Source organism: Monodon monoceros, unplaced genomic scaffold (genome assembly GCF_005190385.1).
Source record: "Monodon monoceros isolate NGI ecotype Baffin Bay Population unplaced genomic scaffold, NGI_Narwhal_1 Super_Scaffold_5, whole genome shotgun sequence".
NCBI lineage: Eukaryota > Metazoa > Chordata > Mammalia > Artiodactyla > Monodontidae > Monodon > Monodon monoceros.
The window spans coordinates 43,169,297-43,193,091 of record NW_021703782.1 but is presented as its reverse complement, the minus strand read 5'-3'; the positions used below and the strand labels follow the sequence as shown (position 1 = coordinate 43,193,091).

Sequence of the window (23,795 nt, the reverse complement as noted above, 5' to 3'; positions counted from 1 at the left end):
GTCTTCTTCCTGATCTTAGTGGAAATGGTTTCTGTTTTTCACCACTGAGAACAATGTTGGCTGTGGGTGTGTCATGTATGGCCTTTATTATGTTGAGGTAGGTTCCCTCTATGCCTACCTTCTGGAGAGTTTTTATCATAAATGGGCATTGAATTTTGTCAAAAGCTTTTTCTGCATCTATTGAGATTATCATATGTTTTTTCTCCTTCAATTTGTTAATATGGTTTATCACATTGATTGATTTGCATACATTGAAGAATCCTTGCATTCCTGGGATAAACCCCACTTGATCAGGGTGTATGACCCTTTTAATGTGCTGTTGGATTCTGTTTGCTAGTATTTTGTTGAGGATTTTTGCATTTATGTTCATCAGTAGTTTTCTTTCTCTGTGACATCCTTGCCTGGTTTTGGTATCAAGGTGATGGTGGCCTCGTGGAATGAGTTTGGGAGTGTTCCTCCCTCTGCTATATTTTGGAAGAGTTTGAGAAGGAGAGGTGTTAGCTCTTCTCTAAATGTTTGACAGAATTTGCCTGTGAAGCCATCTGGTCCTGGGCTTTTGTTTGTTGGAAGGTTTTTTTTTGTTGTTGTTGTTGTAAGGTTTTTAATCACAGTTTCAATTTCAGTGCTTGTGATCAGTCTGTTTATATTTTCTATTTCTTCCTGGTTCAGTCTTGGAACGTTGTGCATTTCTAAGAATTTGTCCATTTCTTCCAGGCTGTCCATTTTATTGGCATATGGTTGTTTGTAGTAATCACTCATGATCCTTTGTATTTCTGCAGTGTCAGTTATTACTTCTCCTTTTGCATTTCTAATTCTGTTGATTTCAGTCTTCTCCTTTTTTTCTTGATGAGTCTGGCTAATGTTTTATCAATTTTGCTTATCTTCTCAAAGAACAAGCTTTTAGTTTTATTGATCTTTGCTACTGTTTTCTTCATTTCTTTTTCATTTATTTCTGATCTGATCTTTATGATTTCTTTCCTTCTTTTAAGTTTGGAGGTTTTTTTTATTCTTCTTTCTCTAACTGCTTTAGGTGTAAGGTTAGGTTGTTTGAGATTTTTCTTGTTTCTTGAGGTAGGATTGTACTGCTATAATCTTCCCTCTTAGAACTGCTTTTGCTGCATCCCATAGGATTTGGGTCATTGTGTTTTCATTGCCATTTGTTTCTAGGTAGTTTTTAATTTCCTCTTTGATTTCTTCAGTGATCTCTTGGTTATTTAGTAGTGTATTGTTTAGCTTCCATGTGTTTGTATTTTTTACAGTTTTTTTTCCTGTAACTGATATCTAGTCTCATAGAGCTGTGGTCGGAAAACATACTTGATATGATTCAATTTTCTTAAATTTACCAAGTCTTGATTTGTGACCCAAGATATGGTCTATCCTGGAGAATGTTCCATGAGCACTTGAGAAGAAAGTGTATTCTGTTGTTTTTGGATGGAATGTCCTATAAATATCAATTAAGTCCATCTTGTTTAATGTATCATTTAAAACTTGTGTTTCCTTATTTACTTTCATTTCGGATGATCTGTCCATTGGTGAAAGTGGGGTGTTAAAGTCCCCTACTATGATTGTGTTACTATCAATTTCCCCTGTTATGGCTGTTAGCATTTGCCTTATGTATTGAGGTGCTCCTATGTTGGGTGCATAAATATTTATAACTGTTATATATTCTTCTTGGATGGATCCCTTGATCATTATGTAGTGTTCTTCTTTGTCTCTTGTAATAGTCTTTATTTTAAAGTCTATTTTGTCTGATATGAGAATTGCTACTCCAGCTTTCTTTTGATTTTCATTTGCATGGGATATCTTTTTCCATCCCCTCACTTTCAGTCTGTATGTGTCCCTAGGTCTGAAGTGGGTCTCTTATAGACAGCTTATATACGGGTCTTGTTTTTGTATCCATTTGGCCCGTCTATGTCTTTTGGTTGGAGCATTTAATCCATTTACATTTAAGGTAATTACTGATATGTATGTTCCTATTACCATTTTCTTAATTGTTTTGGGTTTCTGTAGGTCTCTTGTGTTTCCTGCCTAGAGAAGTTCCTTTAGCATTTGTTGAAAAGCTGGTTTGGTGGTGCTGAATTCTCTTAACTTTTGCTTATCTGTAAAGGTTTTATTTTCTCCATCGAATCTGAATGAGATCCTTGCTTGGTAATCTTGGTTGCTAAGTTTTTCCCTTTCATCACTTTATATATGTCCTGTCACTCCCTTCTGGCTTGCAGAGTTTCTGCTGAAAGATCACCTGTTAACCTTATGGGGATTCCCTTGCATGTTATTTGTTGCTTTTCCCGTGCTGCTTTTAATATTTTTCTTTGTATTTAATTTTTATTAATTTGATTAATATGTGTCTTGATGTGTTTCTCTTTGGGTTTACCCTGTATGGTACTCTCTGTGCTTCCTGGACTTGACTATTTCCTTTCCTATATTAGGGAAGTTTTCGACTATAATCTCTTCAAATATTTTCCCAGACCCTTTCTTTTTCTCTCCGTCTGGAACCCCTATAATTCGAACATTGGTGCATTAAACGTTGTCCCAGATGTGTCTGAGACTGTCCTCAATTCTTTTCATTCTTTTTTCTTTATTCTGCTCTGTGGTAGTTATTTCCACTATTTTATCTTCCAGGTCACTTACCTGTTCTTCTGCCTCAGTTATTCTGCTATTGATTCCTTCTGGAGTATTTTTAACTTCGGTAACTGTGTTGGTCATCACTGTTTATTTGCTCTGTAGTTCTTCTAGATCCTTGTTAAATGTTTCTTGTATTTTCTCCATTCTGTTTCCGAGATTTTGTATCATCTTTACTATCATTACTCTGAATTTTTTTTCAGGTAGGTTGCCTATTTTGTCTTCATTTATTTGATCTTGTAGGTTTTTACCTGTAACATATTTTTTTGTCATTTCTTTTTTTTTTTTTTGACTGGTGGTGCTGTATTCCTGTCTTACTGGTTGTTTGGCCTGAGACGTCCAGCACTGGAGTTTGCAGGCAGGTGGATAGAGTCGGGTCTTGGTACTGAGATGAGAAGCTCTGGGATGCCTCACTCTTATTAATATTCTCTGGTGTCTGAGGTTCTCTGTTAGTCCAGCAGTTTGGACTCGGAGCTCCCACCACAGGAGCTTGGGCCCAACCTCCAGCCTGCAAACCAAGATCCCGCAAGCCGGTAACTGGGGGTTCCTCCCATCCCCTTAGGTGTCCGTGGTCCCCCACTGGTGCCTGGCAGGTGCCCTAGTTGTGCGGAGACGCGAATTCCACATCCTCCTATTACTCTACCTTGACTCTGCAAGGATAAATTTTAGTATATCCATACAATGGAACACTATTGGAGAGTGAAAACAGCATGATGCATCTCAAAAAAACCATAATGTTGGGCAAAAGAAAAAACAAAAAATACATATAGCATGATTCTATATATATATATAAAGATAAAAATAGGAGAAATAAAACAACATTTTTAGGGATGAATATATAGGTGGAAAACTATAAAGAAAAACAAGGAAGTAACTATTACAAAGGTCAATACAGAGGTTACATTTAGGGAAAAGGGAGAGCTTGTGATCAAGAAAAGACATTCCGGAGACTTGTGGAACTCAAAATAGCCTATTTCTTGACCTAGTTGGTTGGAATACAGGTGTTTACTCTGTAATTATTTGTGAAACTGAATGTTTATATTTTATGCATTTTGCTGTATGTATGTTAGGCTTCACAATTAAAAAAAAAAAGAACAAGAACTTAGTGAATATGTTAAAATACCTAAGTTACTTGTAGACAGATTGATGTCGGTTTCAGTTTCTCACTAAGAATTAAAACAATAATCGACAAATGCAGTGGATGTTTCTGTGTAGTTTGCTGTGTAGAATCATTTACTCATAAATTTAGTTTTAGTGATTACAGCTCTCCCTCATAGTCAGTACTGTCACCATGACTCAAAACAGTGCTATTTCCTTCCTCGAAGTATGTAGCACTGTCATCTATGTCAGTTACTCAGCATGTAGTACACAGCTGTCAGTTGGTTATAGATGGTGACTTGTTGCCTGCATAGACTTCTCAAGAATTCATGCCTTGTCTCCCCTACCAGATTGTAGTTGCCTTAAAGACAGGGCACTCTTCCTCATTTTTACTATAGATCAACTTCAGTGGGAGCAGATCCCACAGCTATTTAAGTGATGGTGGAGTTTTATTACAATGACTGAGTATATAAAGCTCATGCCTCCATTTTACAGATGCTGGGGATGACTAAGCTGGCTTTCTTGTCCCTTTGGGAAGATTCTCAAAAAAAGACATTTTCAGGGGCAGGGTGATGTTTTAGAGATTAGGCAAAAAGTGAAGTTAATTAAAAGGATACAAAAACTAGGAAAAAGAAAGCCATCAGAACAAAAGCAGCCATTCTCTCAAGCTCTCCCTCTTTCTCTGAGCCACATGGCCATTCACCTTTGATTACTAAACATAAATGATGTAGTCTCTCTCTTCAGAAACTGGCATTTCTTAGTTCCCTATGTACATGACTAAAGGTGGTGTCCCAGAGCTCCCTATTTACACATTCCTAAATTCCAAACACACATAATACTGACTCCTTCAAAAAAACAATATGTATTCTTTTCTTGCTGATTCTTTGCTGATTACAAAAGTAGTAGATGATCATAATTTAAAATATTTTTTAAATTATAGACTATTTTTTAGAACTGTTTTAAGTTCATGAAAAATAAGTTAAAATTACCAAGTTCTCATATACTTCCTCCTATTTCCTGCCACACACACACAGTTCCCCCTATTATTAACAACTTGCATTGCTCTATTACGTTTTCTATAATTGATGGACTGATATATTCTAAAATTTATTTCATTGAGGTAATGTTGATTTATAATATTATATAAGTTTCATGTGTACAACATTATATTTTTAATTCTGTATACACTACAGCATGCTTACTACCAAAAATTTAGTTTCCCTCCATCACCATTCAGTTAATCCCCTTTACCTATTTCACCCTCCCCAGCTTTTCTGATGGGGCTCCTCAAAGGACTGGCTTCTCTCTTGCTCATGTTGGAGCTCTGGCAGGTCCAACAGAATCTAGCCACCTGGAGGAGAGTCGAGATGGTGTCTTTGACTAGTAATATGAAATTTGTTGTTTAAAGGTAAACATGTATACTACAAAGCTACAGTAATCAAGACAGTACGGTACTGGCACAAAAACACAAAGATAGATCAATGGAACAGGATAGAAAGCCCAGAGATAAACCCACGCACATATGGACACCTTATCTTTGATAAAGGAGGCAGGAACGTACAGTGGAGAAAGGACAGCCTCTTCAATAAGTGGTGCTGGGAAAACTGGACAGGTACATGTAAAAGTATGAGATTAGATCACTCCCTAACACCATACACAAAAATAAGCTCAAAATGGATTAAAGACCTAAATGTAAGGCCAGAAACTATCAAACTCTTAGAGGAAAACATAGGCAGAACACTCTATGACATAAATCACAGCAAGATCCTTTCTGACCCACCTCCTAGAGTAATGGAAATAAAAACAAAAATAAACAAATGGGACCTAATGAAACTTCAAAGCTTTTGCACAGCAAAGGAAACCATAAACAAGACCAAAAGACAACCCTCAGAATGGGAGAAAATATTTGCAAATGAAGCAACTGACAAATGATTAATCTCCAAAATTTACAAGCAGCTCATGCAGCTCAATAACAAAAAAACAAACAACCCAATCCAAAAATGGGCAGAAGACCTAAATAGACATTTCTCCAAAGAAGATATACAGACTGCCAACAAACACATGAAAGAATGCTCAACATCATTAATCATTAGAGAAATGCAAATCAAAACTAGAATGAGATATCATCTCACACCAGTCAGAATGGCCATCATCAAAAAATCTAGAAACAATAAATACTGGAGAGTGTGTGGAGAAAAGGGAACCCTCTTGCACTGCTGGTGGGAATGTGAATTGGTTCAGCCACTATGGAGAACAGTATGGAGGTTCCTTAAAAAACTACAAATAGAACTACCATATGACCCAGCAATCCCACTACTGGGCATATATACCCTGAGAAAACCAAAATTCAAAGAGTCATGTACCAAAATGTTCATTGCAGCTCTATTTACAATAGCCCGGAGATGGAAACAACCTAAGTGCCCATCATCGGATGAATGGATAAAGAAGATGTGGCACATATATACAATGGAATATTACTCAGCCATAAAAAGAAACGAAATTGAGCTATTTGTAATGAGGTGGATAGACCTAGAGTCTGTCATACAGAGTGAAGTAAGTCAGAAAGAAAAAGACAAATACTGTATGCTAACACATATATATGGAATTTAAGAAAAAAAAATGTCGTGAAGAACCTAGGGGTAAGACAGGAATAAAGACGCAGACCTACTGGAGAATGGACTTGAGGATATGGGGAGGGGGAAGGGTGAGCTGTGACAGGGCGAGAGAGAGTCACGGACATATACACACTAACAAACGTAGTAAGGTAGATAGCTAGTGGGAAGCAGCAGCATGGCACAGGGATATTGGCTCGGTGCTTTGTGACAGCCTGGAGGGTTGGGATAGGGAGGGTGGGAGGGAGGGAGACACAAGAGGGAAGACATATGGGAACATATGTATATGTATAACTGATTCACTTTGTTATAAAGCAGAAACTAACACACCATTGTAAAGCAATTATACCCCAATAAAGATGTTAAAAAAAAAAAGGTAAACATGTAGACAAATACTGAATACTGTAATATTTTAATCATGATGAGTAAGTCACTTTTAATTCTAGTATAAAAGTTAAAGAAAAAAACTATAATTTTAAAATATGTTAAAAGATACAAATATGGGGGGCTTCTCTGGTGGCGCAGTGGTTGAGAATCTGCCTGCCGATGCAGGGGACACGAGTTCATGCCCCAGTCCGGGAAGATCCCACATGCCGCGGAGCAGCTAAGCCCGTGAGCCATGGCCACTGAGCCTGCGCGTCCAGAGCCTGTGCTCCGCAACGGGAGAGGCCACAGCAGTGAGAGGCCCGCGTACCGCAAAAAAAAAAAAAGATACAAATATGAACAGATGTAAAATGTGACAACAATAATATAAAGTGTGTGGGGGACTTAAAATGTAGAGGTTTTGTAGGTGATTGAACTTAAGTTGTTATCAGTCTGAAAATAGACTGTTACAGTTCTAAGATATTGTATGTAAGCCTCAACGTAACCATGTAAAAAAATACCTACAGCCTTATACCCATTAGGATTGCTACTGTCAAAAAACAGAAAACAAGTGCCAGTGAGGATGTGGAAACATTGGAACCCTTATGCACTACCGATAAGAATGTAAATTGGGGGACTTCCCTGGTGGCGCAGTAGTTGAGAGTCCACCTGCCGATGCAGGGGACATGGGTTCGTGCCCCGGTCCGGGAGGATCCCACATGCCACGGAGCGGCTGGGCCCGTGAACCATGGCTGCTGAGGCTGTGCGTCCGGAGCCTGTGCTCCGCAACGGGAGAGGCCACAACGGTGAGAGGCCCGCATACCGCAAAAAAAAAAAAAAAAAAGAATGTAAATTGGCACAGTGGCTGTGGAAAATTGCATGGCAGTTCCTAAAAAAATTAAAAATAGAAATACCATATGATCCAACAATTTCACTTCTGAGTATATACCCAAAAGAATGGAAAGTAGGGTCTCAAAGAGGTATCTGTACACTAGCACCATTATTCACAATAGCTAAAATGTGAAAGCAACCCATGTGTCCATGGATAGATGAATAAGCAAAATGTCATATATACATACAATGGAACATTATTCAGTCTTGAAGGAAATTCTGCAATATACTATAATATGGGTGAACCTTGAGGACATTATGCTAAGTGAAATAAGCCAGTCATAAAAAGATAAATACTGTATGATTCCATTTACATGAGGTACTTAGAGCAGTCAATATTATACAGACAGAAAGTAGAAAGGTGGTTGCCAGGGGTTGAGGGGAGAGGAGAATGGGGAGTCATTGTTTAATGGGTATAGAGTTTCAGTTTTACAAGATGAAAAAGTTATGTGAATGTATTTAACACCACTGAACTGTACTTAAAAATGGCTAAGATGGTAGATATCACATTATGTATATTTTACCACAATAAAAAAGAAAAATACAGACTTCCCTGGTGGCATAGTGGTTAAAAATCCTCATGCCAATACAGGGGACACGGGTTCGAGCCCTGGTCTGAGAAAATCCCACATGCCACAGAGCAACTAAGCCCCTGCGCCTCAAGTACTGAGCCTGTCCCCTAGAGCCCGCGAGCCACAACTACTGAAGCCCACACGCCTAGACCCCATGTTCTGCAACAGGAGAAGCCACCTCAATGAGAAGCCCATGCACCACAATGAAGAGCAGCCACTGCTCACCACAACTAGAGAAAGCCCACACACAGCAAAGAAGACCCAATGAAGGAAGGAAGGAAGGAAGGACCTACAGAAACTACACAGAAGAAAGAGAAGAATCAAGGCACAGCTATACGAAAAAACAACAAAACACAAAGGAAGACATCAAGAGAGGAAAAGGCAGACAAAATAATTAAAAGACTAACAAAAAGGGGGGAGTGGGGGTTTAAAAACTGTGCAACATTGACAAAAGGACCAAGATAGTCAAGGCCCAGGAAGGGATAGCCCCAAGGACCTGGGGTGTCTCCTCTCCCGAGGCCAGGAGCAGCAGCAGGGTGGAAAATGGGGGTCCCCCTACCCCCTGCATGGCCCAGTGCATGGGCCTCTCTAGGTGGGGTGGTACCCCAAGGAAGAGGCCTCAGTAGTGTGTGCTTATCATGACGCCTGGATGCCCCTACCACTCACTCCACTGCAGAAGGAGATAGAGTGACAGCAACTCAGGAGCATCCTCCCCATTGCTGAGGCTGTAACCCACTTGCTAAGAATGGCCAATTGCCACAGTGCCCTTGGTCTCGCTCCAGCGTGCTCTGGATCTCCTTCAGGACCCTCTCATCACTGAGCAGAGCATGCTCCATCTCAGGCTAACCTCCTCTCCTCTCCATCACCTTGGCTGAGTTCCTGGCTCCACCCAAGGCCTTCTCAGGGCCCAATCCATTGCGGGGGCAGCTGTAGTTCTTTGCTTCTGCTGAATCCACCAGACACTGGGGCTCAACCAGCCACTTGGTGGAGAGAGAGGAGTGCTCAAATTTGGAGGGTGAGATCAGGTAGAAACCTTGGCCATATTTGGTGAAGATGCAGAAAGCAATGCTGCTGACATCCACTTAGCAGAAGTAGCTATAATGAACCTGGGGCTTGAGCAGGGGCAGTGAGACCACCTGGACATCACCCATGTTGGTGATGACAGCCAGGTGATGTTCCCTATAGTCCTCAGCTCGACAGCTGCGGAAGCAGGCCACAGTGACTCACTGCACCCGCAAGCCCTCTAGGGTGGTTAGCTTCAGCTTCAGCCTGGCACTGACCTTGGGCAGCGTGAAACACCTTGAACTGTTCTTCTGACCCAACGAACAGCTGGTGGCTTCCCTGAATGTCCAGGCTCTTTGACAGGTCATGGGCCACTTCCAGGGACTTGAGAAGGGGCACACTGTGTCCGTCCAGTACCAGGATGCCCACCAGGCATCAGCTGGATCTCCTTGGCCTGCTCCGCTCACACCGGCTCATCCATTCTGTGCTCCTCGGGTGTCATGCACAAGGCAAAGGCAAAGACGGTACTACCATTGGTGCCAGCCCACAGCAAGAGGCAGAGGCGAGAGTTGTCCCTCAGGTAGATGTCAGTCAAGTAGAGGGTCCGGACTAAGCCCATGAAGGTGTCTGCTGCCGAGTGGGCCTCCATCTTGCACTGCACGGGCACCAGCTCCATGTTCTGCATGTGGGTCTGCTCTGCCTGGTGCTCCCCTCCTGCACATCTCCTGGAGGGCCAGCGGGCCACTGCTACCTTTTGGACACCCGGCTGCAAAGTGTCCAGCGGAAGGACTGGCACAGAGACGTCTTTAGGGACTTCACATGGGACAGTGGGCCCTCCAAGGCTAGCTGATCACTGAGGTGTGTGCACTTGACAAAGACCTGCTGCTACTGCCGGTGGTCAAAGAGGCTGAAGCCGTGGCTGGTGCCGAAGGCCACGAAGTGCCACTGGGAGTGCAGGGCCAAGAAGGTGACCACAACCAGGGGCTGGCACTGCACCAATACGAAGGGCTGAAAGCCAGGCTCAAAGCACACAGGCCCCGGGCAGGCACACAGGCGTTCCTGCCCCTTCCAGCGGTAGCCTTCCTGGTCCTGCAGCAGGTCAGCCTCCACCTGCTCCATGGAATGCTCCACCTCCTCATCATTTAGCTCCAGCACCCTCACCTGCCCTGCCGTGGTGGCCACAACCAAGTAGCCACTGTATTTGCAGAGGAAAATCTTCTGGATGCCCAGCTGAAGATCATCACTGTGGGGGTCAAAGGAGCCCACCTTACAGAGCAGGGACCACTCATCCTCGCCCTGGGCAGTGAGGTTCTCACTGGGGTCTGTGTTGGTGAGGAACACCTGTACAGTGCTGAGTTTGTAGAGCAGCAGCAAGCACATGCCACAGGCATCCCAGAACCTCACCATGCTGTCCTCATGCCCCGTGAGTTATGGGCCACTCCACGGTGGAGAAGTGTGTGTTCTGCCAGCTGCCAGCAGTGATGATGTGCTCCCACAGCTTCAGGAGGATGTTGGAGACTTGGTGGGAGCAGGTGATGGCAGAGCAGTTCAGGGAGGCCAGGTAGGGAGGCTAAATCTGCAGCCAACCGGCCGTCTGCAGGTGAATCACCACCAGCTCCTCCTCAGCCAACACCACCTGAGTGTAGGGGTCATCAAAGGCAGCCGCACAGTCCATCTCAACGAGAAGAGTAAAGTCGACGACTCGGGAGATGAAGTCAGAGGCTGTCTGCTGGCTGTTGTGGACCACCGAGATGCAGTGGCAGTCCCCATAGCCAGCCCACAGCATGCCACCCTTGAAGATGGTGAAGGGCAACCCCTGCTTGGTGGTCAGCCAGAAGATGTTGGTAATAGCTTTGCAAGGAAAAGGACCAAAAGGCACACAGCTGTGCAGGGGCTCTGGCTGCTGGGTATCACCGGACAGGGGCCACTGGCAGTAGCTGCTGTCAGAATGGCAGCTATCAGATGACCATCCCACTGCCAGCAGATATTCTCCTGTTGCTGGCTGCTGAGGCAATGACAGAGCACGCGGCTGCCCTGCAGGTCCCAGATGACGATGAGCTCCCAGCTGTAGCGAATGAGGATCTGGCTGGGGTGCCAAGGATGCTCCTGCAGAGCCTCCACCACCTCAAACACCCACCGGTGGAGGGCATCCTCTGGAAACTATGTTCATAGCAGCACTATTTACAATAGCCAAGACATGGAAACAACCTAAATGTCCATCGACAGATGAATGGATAAAGAAGATGTGATATGTGTGTATATATGTATATATACACACAATGGAATATTACTCAACCATTAAAAAGAATGAAATAATGCCATCTGCAGCAACATGAACGGACCTAGAGATTATCATACTAAGTGAAGTAAGTCAGAAAAAGACAAATGCCATATTATATCACTTATATGTGGAATCTAAAACAGGACACAAATGAACATATCTATGGAACAGAAAGAGACTCACAGACATAGAGAACAAACTTGTGGTTGCCAAGAGGGAGGGGGGATGTGGGAGGGAAGTATTGGGAGTTTGGGATTAGCAGATGCAAACTATTATATACAGGATGGATAAACAACAAGGTCCTACTGTATAGCACAGGGAACTATATTCAATATCCTGTGATAAACCATAACGGAAAAAAATATGAAAAAAATATATATGTATAATTGAGTCACAATGCTGTATAGCAGAAATTAACACAACATTGTAAATCAACTATACTTCAATAAAAAGTTTTTAAAAAGAAAAAAATAGAATAGTAAATATCAAAGTATATCTCCCATAATACCAATAAGTGTTATTTTATGACACTTGTTTCAGTTATGAGTATAGGCGCACACAAATGACATGGTGGGTTACAATGTTAACCATATTGATACTTGTTACTGTGAGTCACAGTATAAAATGGGTTTTTTTTTCATGCTATAAAATGTTTGAAAGCTACTGCTCTCTGGTACCTAACCTAGAGGGATGCCTAATACTCTATGAATGCTTACTGAATTGAACAAACTGAGTAGTATGATACATTTATTACAACTTCAAAGCTTCCACTTTAAAAGAATATAAAGTATAATGGCTATTGGAACAAAAGTAAATGGATTCTGGGCTATGTGAAGCTATAGGGGACAGGGTGGAGGAGGAGTAGAGAGGGATCCGAATACTTCCTGTTATATTTCAACAGACTTTCTCCCCAATAACTAAAATGTGTCTATATTTAAGGAAGATTAAATACAATTTTGGCTAAGTTCACTTTGGAAAGCTTTTCTTGTTCACTGAAATCACCTCACGATTATAAAGTTCTACATCTTTAAAATATCTGGTATAGGTAATTCCACCATGATTCACAAAAGGATCTTTCAGAGCAAAAAGCAAACAAAAAAAAAAACCAAAAAACACCAAAAAACCTAACAAGACAATGAACTCAATGGTAACAGTAAATCTTTTTCTGTCAGTAATTAACATTAAATGAAAAAATATTAAACTCGTTAGTCAAAAGACAAAGAGTGGCTGAACGAATTAAAAAAACAAGACTCAACTATATGCTGTCTAAAAAGGACACACATGGGCTTCCCTGGTGGCGCAGTGGTTGAGAATCTGGCTGCCAATGCAGGGGACACGGGTTCGAGCCCTGGTCCGGGAAGATCGCACATGCTGCAGAGCAACTAGGCCCGTGAGCCACAACTACTGAGCCTGCGCGTCTGGAGCCTGTGCTCCGCAACAAGAGAGGCCGCGATAGTGAGAGGCTCGCGCACCGCGATGAAGAGTGGCCCCCGCTTGCCGCAACTGAAGAAAGCCCTCACACAGAAACGAAGACCCAACACAGCCAAAAATAAATAAATGAATAAAATAAAATAAAATAAAGTAAAAAATAAAAAGGACACACAGGTTGAAAGTGAAGGGATGGAAAAAGATATTCCACAGAAATAGTAACCAAAATAGAGCAGGGTTGGCTATACTTATATCACACAAAATAGATTATAAGTCAAAAATTGTCATAAGAGACAGAAGGACGTTATACTGATAAAAGTGCCAATCTACCCAACAAGATATAAGAATTATATATATTACACACATCAGAGCACCTAAATATATAAAGCAAACATTGATAGTTTGAAGGGAGAAATAAACAATATAAGACAAGACAATAATGGTAAGAGACTCCACTCTCAGTAATGGATAGAACATCCAGACAGAAGATCAAAAAGGAAACAGAGGACTTGAACAAAACTATAGACTAAATGGACCTAACAGACATACAGCGTAAGTCCCCTACATACAAACCTTCGAGTTGTGAACTTTCGAAGATGGGAACGTGTGTTCGCATGTCCAATCACGTAAATTAGTTCACTTGTCTGGCGTACATTGTCATGTGCATGCATCCTCTACAAGTAGTTGTGCTTCTGTGTACTTTACTGTACAGTACTGTACAGAGTACAGTAGTATAGTATCTTTATTTCAGCTAGATCTGCAAGAGGACGACTTCATTGAACTCCTTGCTGTGCAACATGAGGAGATTACTAATGAAGACCTGATGGAACTGGAGGCCCAGAGAAAGGACGAAGAGAGACAAGAGAAAGAAGAAGTAACTGAAGAACCGAAGAGATTCACGACGCAGGAAATGGCAAGGGGATTTTCTTTATTTGAGGAGGCACTGTTAGTTTTTGAGGCATAGGACCGGAACATAGAACAGTACACGAAGGTTGCAGCAGCCATTCAGAATGCAATCCAGTGCTACCATGTCATCTATAATGAGAAAAAAAGAGCTACCACCCAGACATCACTGGTTCATTTTTTCAAGAGGGTAGACAGAATTAATTCCAGCAAGGAACCAGAACCTGTGCCATCGTCAGGTGTGAGTGAAAACTGCAGCTTGCCCTCTATCTCCTATTGTTGTTGATCCTTCAGCTCTACCATCTCCCACCTCCTCTCCCTCCTCCAGTCAGTAACTCTTCTTGCCTGTTCACTCAATGCCAGCCCCTGTATGCCAGCTGTTGTACTGTACACTGTACTTTTCAAGGTACTGTACTGTAAGATTTAAAATGTCTTCATTACTTTTTGTTTATGCATTATATGTGTGAAAAGTATTATAAACCTATTACAGTACAGTACTATATAGCTGATTGTATTAGTTGGGTGCCTAGGCTAACTTTGTTGGACTTACAAACAAATTGGACTTATGAATGTGCTCTCAGAACAGAACTCGTTTGTATGTAGGGGACTTACTGTATAGAACATTCCACCCAACAGCAGCAGAGCACATTCTTCTCAAGTGCACATGGAACATTCTCCAGGATAGCTCACATTTAGGTTACAAAACAAGTCTTAACAAATTTAAGAAGATTGGAATTATACCAAATATCTTTTCTGGCCACAATGGAATGAAACTAGCAGTCAATAGTAGACAAAAAACTGGAAAAATTAACAGATGTGGAAATTAAACAACAATAATCTTGAACAACAATTGGATTTAAAAGGAAATTTGAAAATACCTCGAGATAAACAAAAACACAACATATCAAAACATATGAGATTCAACAAAAGCAGTACTAACAGGGAAGTTTATTGTCATAAATGCTTCATTAAAAAAGAAAAAAAATCTCAAACAACCTAACTTTACACTCCAAGAAGCTAGAAAAAGAATAAATTAAGCTTTCAGTTATAAAAAAAGATGGGAATAAGAAAGATCAGAACATAAGTAAGTGAAATAGAAAAACAAGTGAAAAAAACCAATGAAACTAAGAGCTGATATTTTGAAAAGATAAATAAAATTGACAAACTCTTAGAAAGACTAAGAAAAAAAGAGGTTACAAAATAAAACGAAAGAGAAGACATTAAAAACGATGCCACAGAAATTAAAAAGATCATAAGTGACCAGTATGAACAATTATACACCAACGAACTGGATAATCTGGAAATAATGGATAAATTCCTAGAAACATACAACCTACCAAGACCTAATCATAAAGAAAAACAAAGTCTAGGGAGTTCCCTGGTGGCCTAGTGGTTAGGATTCTGGGCTTTCACTGCTATGGCCTGGGATCAGTCCCTGGTCAGGGAACTGAGATCCCACAACCTGCATGGCACAGCCAAAAAAAAAAAAAAAAAAGTCTCAACAGACCTATAACTTGTATGAAGGTTGAATCAATAATCAAAAATCTCCCAAGGAAGAAAAGCCCAGGACCAGATGGCTTCACTAATGAATTCTACCAAACACTTTAAAAGAATTAATGCCAATCTGTCTCAAGCTCTTCCAAAAACTTGAAGAGAAGTATACACTTCCAAATTCATTTATGAAGTCAGCATTATCCTGATACCAAAGCCAGAAAAAGACACTACAAGAAAAGAAAACTACAGGCCAATATCCCAGATGAATACAAATGCAAAAAAAACCAAAAAACAAAATACTAGCAAACCAAATTCAACAGCTTTTTTTAAAAGGACTGTAGATCATGACCAAGTGGGATTTATCCCTGGGATGCAAAGATGTTGGTTCAACATATACAAATCAATAAATGTGATACACCACAATACCAGAATATAGAATAAAAATTACACAATCATCTCAATAGATGAACAAAAAGCATTTGACAAAATTCAAATACCCTTTTATGATAAAAACTCTCAAAAAACTAGGAATATAAGGAAATTACCTCAACATAATAAAAGCCATATATGACAAGCCCACAGCTAACCTCACACTAAATGGTAAAAAATTGAAAGCTTTTCCTTTAATATTAGTAACAGACAAGGATAACTGCTCTTGCTACTTCTATTTAACATAGTACTAGAAATTATAGCTAGAACATTTAGGCAAGAAAAAGAAATAAAAGGCATCCAAGTTGGAAAGAAAGAAGTAAAACTTTCCATGTTTGCAAATGACAATATCTTATATATAGAAAAAAGACTACACCAAGAAACTGTTAGAACTAATAAATTCAGTAAATTTGCAGGATACAAAATCAACATACAAAGATCAGTTGTATTTCTATATACTAACACTGAACTATCTGAAAAGAAAATTAAAGAAACAATCTCGTTCATAATAGCATAAAAAACAACAGCATATTTAGGAATAAATTTAAACAAGGATGGGAAAGACCCATGCACTGAAAACTATAAGACGTTGATAAAGACACAAACAAATGGAAAGATATCCCATATTCATGGATTGAAGAATTAATATTGTTAAAATGTCCATACTACCCAAAGTGATCTACAGATTCTATGTAACCCCTATCAAAATTCCAACAGCATTTTTCACAGAAGTAGAAAAAGCAATCCTAAAACTCATGTGGAAACACCAAAAACCTGAATAGATAAAGCAATCTTGCAAAACTGGAGGCACTCCACTTCCTGATTTCGAAATATATTACAGAGCTACAATAGTCAAAACAGTACACTACTGGCATAAAGACAGAGATTTGGACCAATGGAACAGACTAGAGAGCCCAGAAATAAACATATGCATACATGGTCAACTGATCTTTGACAAAAGTGCAAAGAATACACAATGGGGAAAGGATAATCTCTTCAACAAATGGTGTTGGGAAAACTGAATATCTATATGCTAAAGAATGAAATAATACCCTTATCTTATACCATACACAGAAATCAACTCAAAATGGATTAACATTTAAAGAATTCTGAAAGTGTAAATCTCCTAGAAGAAAATGTTGGGGAAAAGCTTCATTGGTCTTGAATATGATTTTTTTGTATATGACAACAACAGCCCAGGCAACAAAAGCAAAACAGTCAACTGGGACTACATCAAACTAAAAAGCTCCTTTATAGCAACAGAAACAACAGAGTGAAAAGGCAATTTATGGACTCAGAGAAAACAGTTGAAAACTATGTAACTTATAAGGGGTTAATATCCAAAATATGTAAGGAAGTCCTACAACTCAACAGCCAAAAACCAAAACCTGATTTTAAAGTGAGCTAAGGACTTGAATAGGCATCTCTCCAAAGCAGACATATAAATGGCTATCAGGTATATGAGAAAATGCTTCGGGGCTTCACTGGTGGCACAGTGGTTGAGAATCTGCCTGCTAATGCAGGGGACACGGGTTCGAGCCCTGGTCTGGGAGGATCCCACATGCCACGGAGCAACTAGGCCCGTGAGCCACAACTACTGAGCCTGCGCATCTGGAGCCTGTGCTCCGCAACAAGAGAGGCCGCGACAGTGAAAGGCCCGCACACTGCGATGAAGAGTGGCCCCCGCTTGCCACAACTAGAGAAAGCCCTTGCACAGAAACGAAGACCCAACTCAGCAAAACTAAATAAATTAATAAACTCCTACCCCCAACATCTTCTTAAAAAAAAAAAAGCTCCACAGTCTATAACCATCAGGGAAATACAAATCAAATCAAAGCCGCAATGAAATATCACCTCACTCCTGTAAGGATGGTTATTATTTAAAAAAAAAAAGGAAAAGACCACAAGTGTTGGTTAGGATGTGGAGAAATTGGAACCCTTGTGCACTGTTGGTGGGAAAGCAAAATAGTGTAGCCACTATGGTTAACAGTATAGAGGTTCCTCAAAAAATTAAAAACAGAACTACTGGGACTTCCCCGGTGGTCTGGTGGTTAAGAATCTGCATTTCCAATGCAGGGGGCATGGGTTTGATCCCTGGTCGAGGAACTAAGATCCCGCATGCTGTGCGGTGTAGCCAAAAAATAAAAATAAAAATAGAACTACCATATGACCAAGCAATCCCAGTTCTAGGTATTTATCCAAAAGAATTGAAACTAGGATCTCAAAGAAATCTCCCATGTTCATTACACTCCATTACAGCACCAGTCACAATAGCCAAGGCGTGAAAAAGCATGAATGTCTATCAACAGATGAATAAAGTCATAGTGGTATACACATACAATGGATTATTATTTAGCCTTTAAAAAGAAGGAAACTCTGCAATATGTGACAACATGGATGAACCCTGAAGATATTATCCTAAGTAAAATAAACCAGTCACAGAAAGGCAAATATTGCATGATTTCATTTATACAAGGTATCTAAAATAGTCCAGTTCAAAAAATAAATAAATAAATAAAATAAAATAGTCCAGTTCATAGAATCAAAATGTGTAATGGTGGTTTCCAGGAGCCAGAGAGAGGGGTTGTGTGAATTATTAATCAATAGGCATAAAGTTTCAGTTAAGCAAGATGAATAAGTTCTAGAGATCTGCGCTACAACACTGTATCTATCCTATAGTCAACAATACTGTATTGTATACTTAAAAAACTACTAAGAGGATAAATCTCATGCTAAGTGTTCTTATTAACATTAAACTCTGAAATGGGTTAAAATCAATGTGTTGACAGGACTGTGTTCCTTTCTGAGGCTCTGTAGGATAATTTGTTTCTTGCCTTTTCCACTCTCTGGAGGCCTTCCACATTCCTTGGCTTATTGCCCTCTTTTTTCATCTTCAGAGCCATCACCATCGGATTAAGTCTTTCTCACACTGCCAGCTCTCTGGTTCTTTGTTATGCCTCTCTCTTCAATTTATATGAATTATAATTACATTGGGACCATATGGATAATCTAGGATAATCTCTCCACACATGGCCGAGTGAATAATGTCCTCCAAAGATATCCAAGCCTGAGTTCCTGGAACCTATGATTGCTACCATATATGGAAAAAGGGACTTTTGCATATGTAATTAAATTAAGGATTTTGAAATGGGGAGATTATCCTAGATTATCTGGGTGAACTCTAAATATACTTACAAGTGTTCTTATAATAGGGAGATTGAGGGAGATTTCATGAAAGAGAGGTGAAGGAGATATGACAGAAGCAGAGATTAGAGAGATATGCTTCAAAGATAAAGGAAGGGGCCCCAAACCAAGGAATACAAGTGGACACTAGAAGATGAAAAAAACAAGAAAAGGGACTTTCCATTCAGAGACTCCAGAAAAAAATCAGCCCTGAAAACATTTTGACTTTAGCTCAGTGAAAACTGATGTTGGCTTTCTGACATCCAGAACTGTAAGAGAATAAATGTGTGTTGTTTTAAGCAACAGAACTTGTAGCAACAATAGGAAACTAATATACCATCATCTCAAGGTCTGTTGATTACCAACCTTAATTCCATCTGAAACCTTCATTCCATTTTTCCATTCCATTTTGAATTTAATATAGTCACAGTTTCCAGGAATTAGGACATGGACATCTTGGGGGTAAGGGCATTATACTGCCTACCACAACTTCACACACAGTGAAAGTCCAGGTGAACAAAATATGTCAATGTCAAACATTAACAGAAAATGTAGGAGAATGTGTTCATAATCTTGGGTGTGTAAAAGGCCTTAAGACAACAAAGTTGTTAAGACATCTTTTTAAAAAAATGATACATTTGCTTCCATCAAAGTTTTAAAATTCTGTAAGCTAAATAATACAATATATAAAGTAATAATACAAGCAACAAGCTGGCAGAAAACATTTGTAACATATATAACCAAGCATTAATAGCCCATTTTATACTAGTAAAAAATAGAAAATGACTTAAGTTTCCATCATTAGGGGAATGATTAACTAAATCGTACATTTATCCATACAATAGGTTACCTACAGTAGTTTAAAAGAATGAGGGAGAATCTTTCTGATTCTTTGCAAAAATCTCCAAGACATATTGATATTTTAGACAGTTATAGAACAGCATGTACTGTGTGATGCTATTTTAAGGGGGGAAACAACATGCACCAAACAAAGTCATGAAGTATTTCCCCCAACTTTATGAGGATATCAGCAATTACCTCTGGGGAAAAGAGTAGCAGCAAAGGGAAACATTAATTCTGTTCTATATCTTTTGAATGCAGACACATTCATGTATAAACTGCATAATATTTTTTAAAGCACAGTTTTGTCTTGCTCATCACTGTACCCAAGCAGCCTGCACAGTACTTGATATGTAATGTTTGTTTAGTGAATGAAATCCAAAGGGATGGGACTTATTGCTAATGCTAAATCCCGTGCTGGTTAGAAAATGCCCTGGTTATACCTAAATTCTTCCTGCTTCAAGCCCCGTTTGGTCTTCCTTTGGGAACTGCTTTGGGGAAACTGGAAGCCTGAGCCAGAAGTGTGTGCATGCGTGCACGTGCTAGCATGCATAATAATTTATATTCTTTATGTTTAATCCAGACAACAAGCCTGCAAAGTAGTCACCCTCATACCCATTTTACAAATGAGGAAATTAAGGCTTAGATAAGGGACTAACTGAATGACTTACCCTGGAGTTTTCTTTTTTCTCTTCCTGTAAATGCAATTTTGACAGTTGCAGAATTCTTACAAAACAGAATGTGGTCAGTTCAAGAAACAACTTCCTTCTACCAGTACTTGACTTGCTTTATTAGTTATTTGTTTTACTAGTATTAGATAGTTCATACATTTGCTTTTAAAACTGGCAGTAAATTGTATTCAGTACATCTACTTCCCTCCCTTGAGACAAGAGTCAACAATGTTTTGTGTGTCTTTCCAGAAATATTCTATGTACATACAAGCACACATACAAATATTTCTAAAGTTTAATTTGAAGCATTTTACATACATTATCCAGTACCTCTCTTATTTCACTCAACAGTGTATCTTGGAAATCATTACATATTTGCTAGATCTGCTACATTCTGGACCATAGCTGTACATGATTAATTTTAGAGAAACCTCATAATTTAATTAATCCCTCCTCATTTATGGCCACTGAAATTGTCTCATATCTTGTTATTACAAAGCTACAGTGGCTATGGTTATACATGGGCCATTTTGCACATGTGCAAATGTATCTTCAGAATAATTTCTAGAGGAGCAATTGCTGAATAAAATAGATGTCCCTTAAAATCTTTCATGGATATTGATAATTTTCCTCTGTAGATGTTATATAATTTCACTCTCCCCAAGTAATGTTTAGTCGTACCCCACCTCCAACACTTGGTAACATTTCCTTATACAAGAGGGAAAAGATAGAAAAAAGAAAAGAAAAAATCTATTTCATTTGCATTTGACACCCAAAGGTAGTTTCTTCAACCTTGCCCAGGGGCAAGTTGCAGTTCCATCAACCCCCAATTTCCTGCAACTGTACTACTTTTCAACTGAAACTGTGAAAACTATTCCCCTCTCTTTTACTTTATACGTGATTGATCTACTTCATGTAGGACTCGGCATGGAAATTATTAATTCTGCTCTTCTATTTAAAAGATATCACTCCTTTCAAACTGATCGACCCCTCACAATCCTAGGTCACTTCTAAGGGCACTTTCCAGAAATTTCCACCTTTGGTTCTGTGGTGTAGCTACTGCCTCCTCCTGAGAACTATTTACTTGAGGTACTTTTCCTGGCAAAAAAGAAACACACTGTCCCCATTTTTTTCTTCCCCCCACTTTCATCAATCTCATCTCAAGTGTTTTCCTTAGGAAAACACTTTATTTCATTACTATTAGCTTTGTGCAAACTAGTTTCCCCAGTTCCCCAACTACAAAGATAGACTCCTTGATTTCTAAGGCCAAATCTATTTTTTCTTACTATTCCTATACAAAGCTCGAAAATATGGCAACTGATAAAAAAAATTTTACATATTAAAATAGCTTTAAAATGATATAGCAACTAATAGTAACTTAGAGGTTAGCAGGTAGAAGGATCCTGAGATGTACTTCCTGGTTTGCTAACTTCAAATTTTATCTGTGACAACGGTTTTCTCACCTGAGTTATTAACAACAACAACAACAAAAATCATTTCATTATATGATTTATAGTAGGGAGCACTATTTCTCTCTCCTCACCTCCAATAAAGAAAAAATACTATCACTAGCTTTTTCTGGGTAGAGTTAACATGTTGATTTGTTCTCTTATTCACTACAAAAATCTTTCTGGCAATCTTTACCAAATCAAAGCTATTTGGCTTGGTTGGAAAACAGATGTGATTTCAGTCCATTAAGAAATTTGTCCTTGTATGAGGGGAAAGATTTTCTCAGAAGGTTAACTAGAACAGAACATTGGTAGATTCATGAACAGTACCAGTACTTTCTGTTTTGTTTTTATCTTTCCTTAGAGATGGTGAGTCCTGTAGTCCTACTGCCTGGCACGGTGCCTGGCATACAAGAGGTGCTCAATAATTATCTCTTGAGTCAATTAATGAATAAGATTACTTACGGAGAAAGAACTCCTCACATTCTTCCCCCTCAGCTCTCACATATCTTTTTCTAGTAAACTGGAGTGCAAACAGGGTCGGGGGGGAGCTCCATTATCCACCTGAATGGAGACAGAGGTTAGGGAATGATTATTCTGTTTGCTCATAAATACCTTAAAGATATTAATAAACAGAGGAGATAACTTAAATAATTTCAGGTAGCAGTCCACAGGCAGAAAACGTAAATGCAGACTTGCTCCTTGGCTGCGATCCCTCAAGAGAAACAATTCTCTAAGAGCAAGCCGTCTACAGACAGAACTGGGGCAACACCCGATGATTTAGTCAGCTATTTAAAGAAAAAGACTATTGAGATTTCAGAAAACAGACTAAATTATTGTAAGACAGTTCACTCAAAGAAAAGTTCAAATAGAAAAAAATGGAATAATAATATTCACTTTAAAATATGTATGTTTGCTTATTGCGCGAACGTTATGGCTTAAATCCGGTACGTGAGTTCTGGGAGGAGGTGCTTCCTTTCCCGCCGGCCGCCCGGCCTACGCGGGCACCTGGGAGACGCGGCCGAATCCAGGGCTACTCTCTGGGGCCTCGCGCTCCCAGGTCGCTGCACCCGGCGCGCTCCCCACTGAAGCGAGAAAAATGCCTCAGTCCGGCAGTACCTTTTTTTCTTTCCTCCACGTCTGATTGGCTCCGAAGTTTCGTCCGTTATTACGGGAAAGCCCCGGCCTCCGACCTCCGAGCCGAGCTGCGGTCCCGCAGCCTCCCCTCCGGCCTCAGGGCCCCAGCCGTCTAGCTTAGAACCCCTCCCTCTTTCCTCTTCTTCGCTCCCTTTCTCTCACCCTCCTCGCTCTTTTCTTTGTTTGGTTTTTAAACCAGAGAAAGCCGCCGAGTTTCTCGGCCCGCTCTCCGGGGGCCCCGGCCCAGCCCCGCGCGTTTCACTTCCACGTCGCTCCGGCGGCGCAAGCGGCCGGCCGAGCCGGCGCTTTGCGTGCTCTGGGGAGGTGCACATGCACGCTCTGCTCTGCGAGCGGAGCTCTGGTTGGCCGGAGGCCCTTGGGGCTTACAAGTGAGCGTCCGTGCTGCCCCTGAGGCGCTCCAGCCTGCTGACTGCGTGTGAGGAATCTCCAAAGGAGAAGAGCAGGGTGTGCGTGCGTGCGTGCGTGCGTGCGTGCGTCTAAGAAAGTTGAGGAAAGAAGAGCCGGCTCTTAACAGTACAAAAAAGAGAAAGGGGGGAGGTGGAGAAAATTTGGAGGGGAGTAGCTGACTGTTAGAGGGGGCTTCAGAGAAGTAGTGGGGGACAGGTAACCCAGAAAGTGGGAAGGCGGGGTATGGAAGACTTGCGTTCCAGTCACAGAGGATGTATGGAGGAGAACTTGGCACATCAGAGGCATTTTGCCATTCTGCTCGAAAGCAAAACAAAACAAAAATTAGAAGGGACGTCAATGGAAATGGCAGAATAAGAAGCTGCACGGGCCCATCCCTACACAGAAACCCCAAAAAG

General features: G+C 40.4%; 1 pseudogene; it reads right to left on the bottom strand.

The window, feature by feature from the left end:
* Positions 1-8,810: 8,810 nt before the first annotated feature.
* On the bottom strand, positions 8,811-18,601 carry LOC114884439 (annotated as a pseudogene).
* Between the last annotated feature and the right edge of the window lie 5,194 nt (positions 18,602-23,795).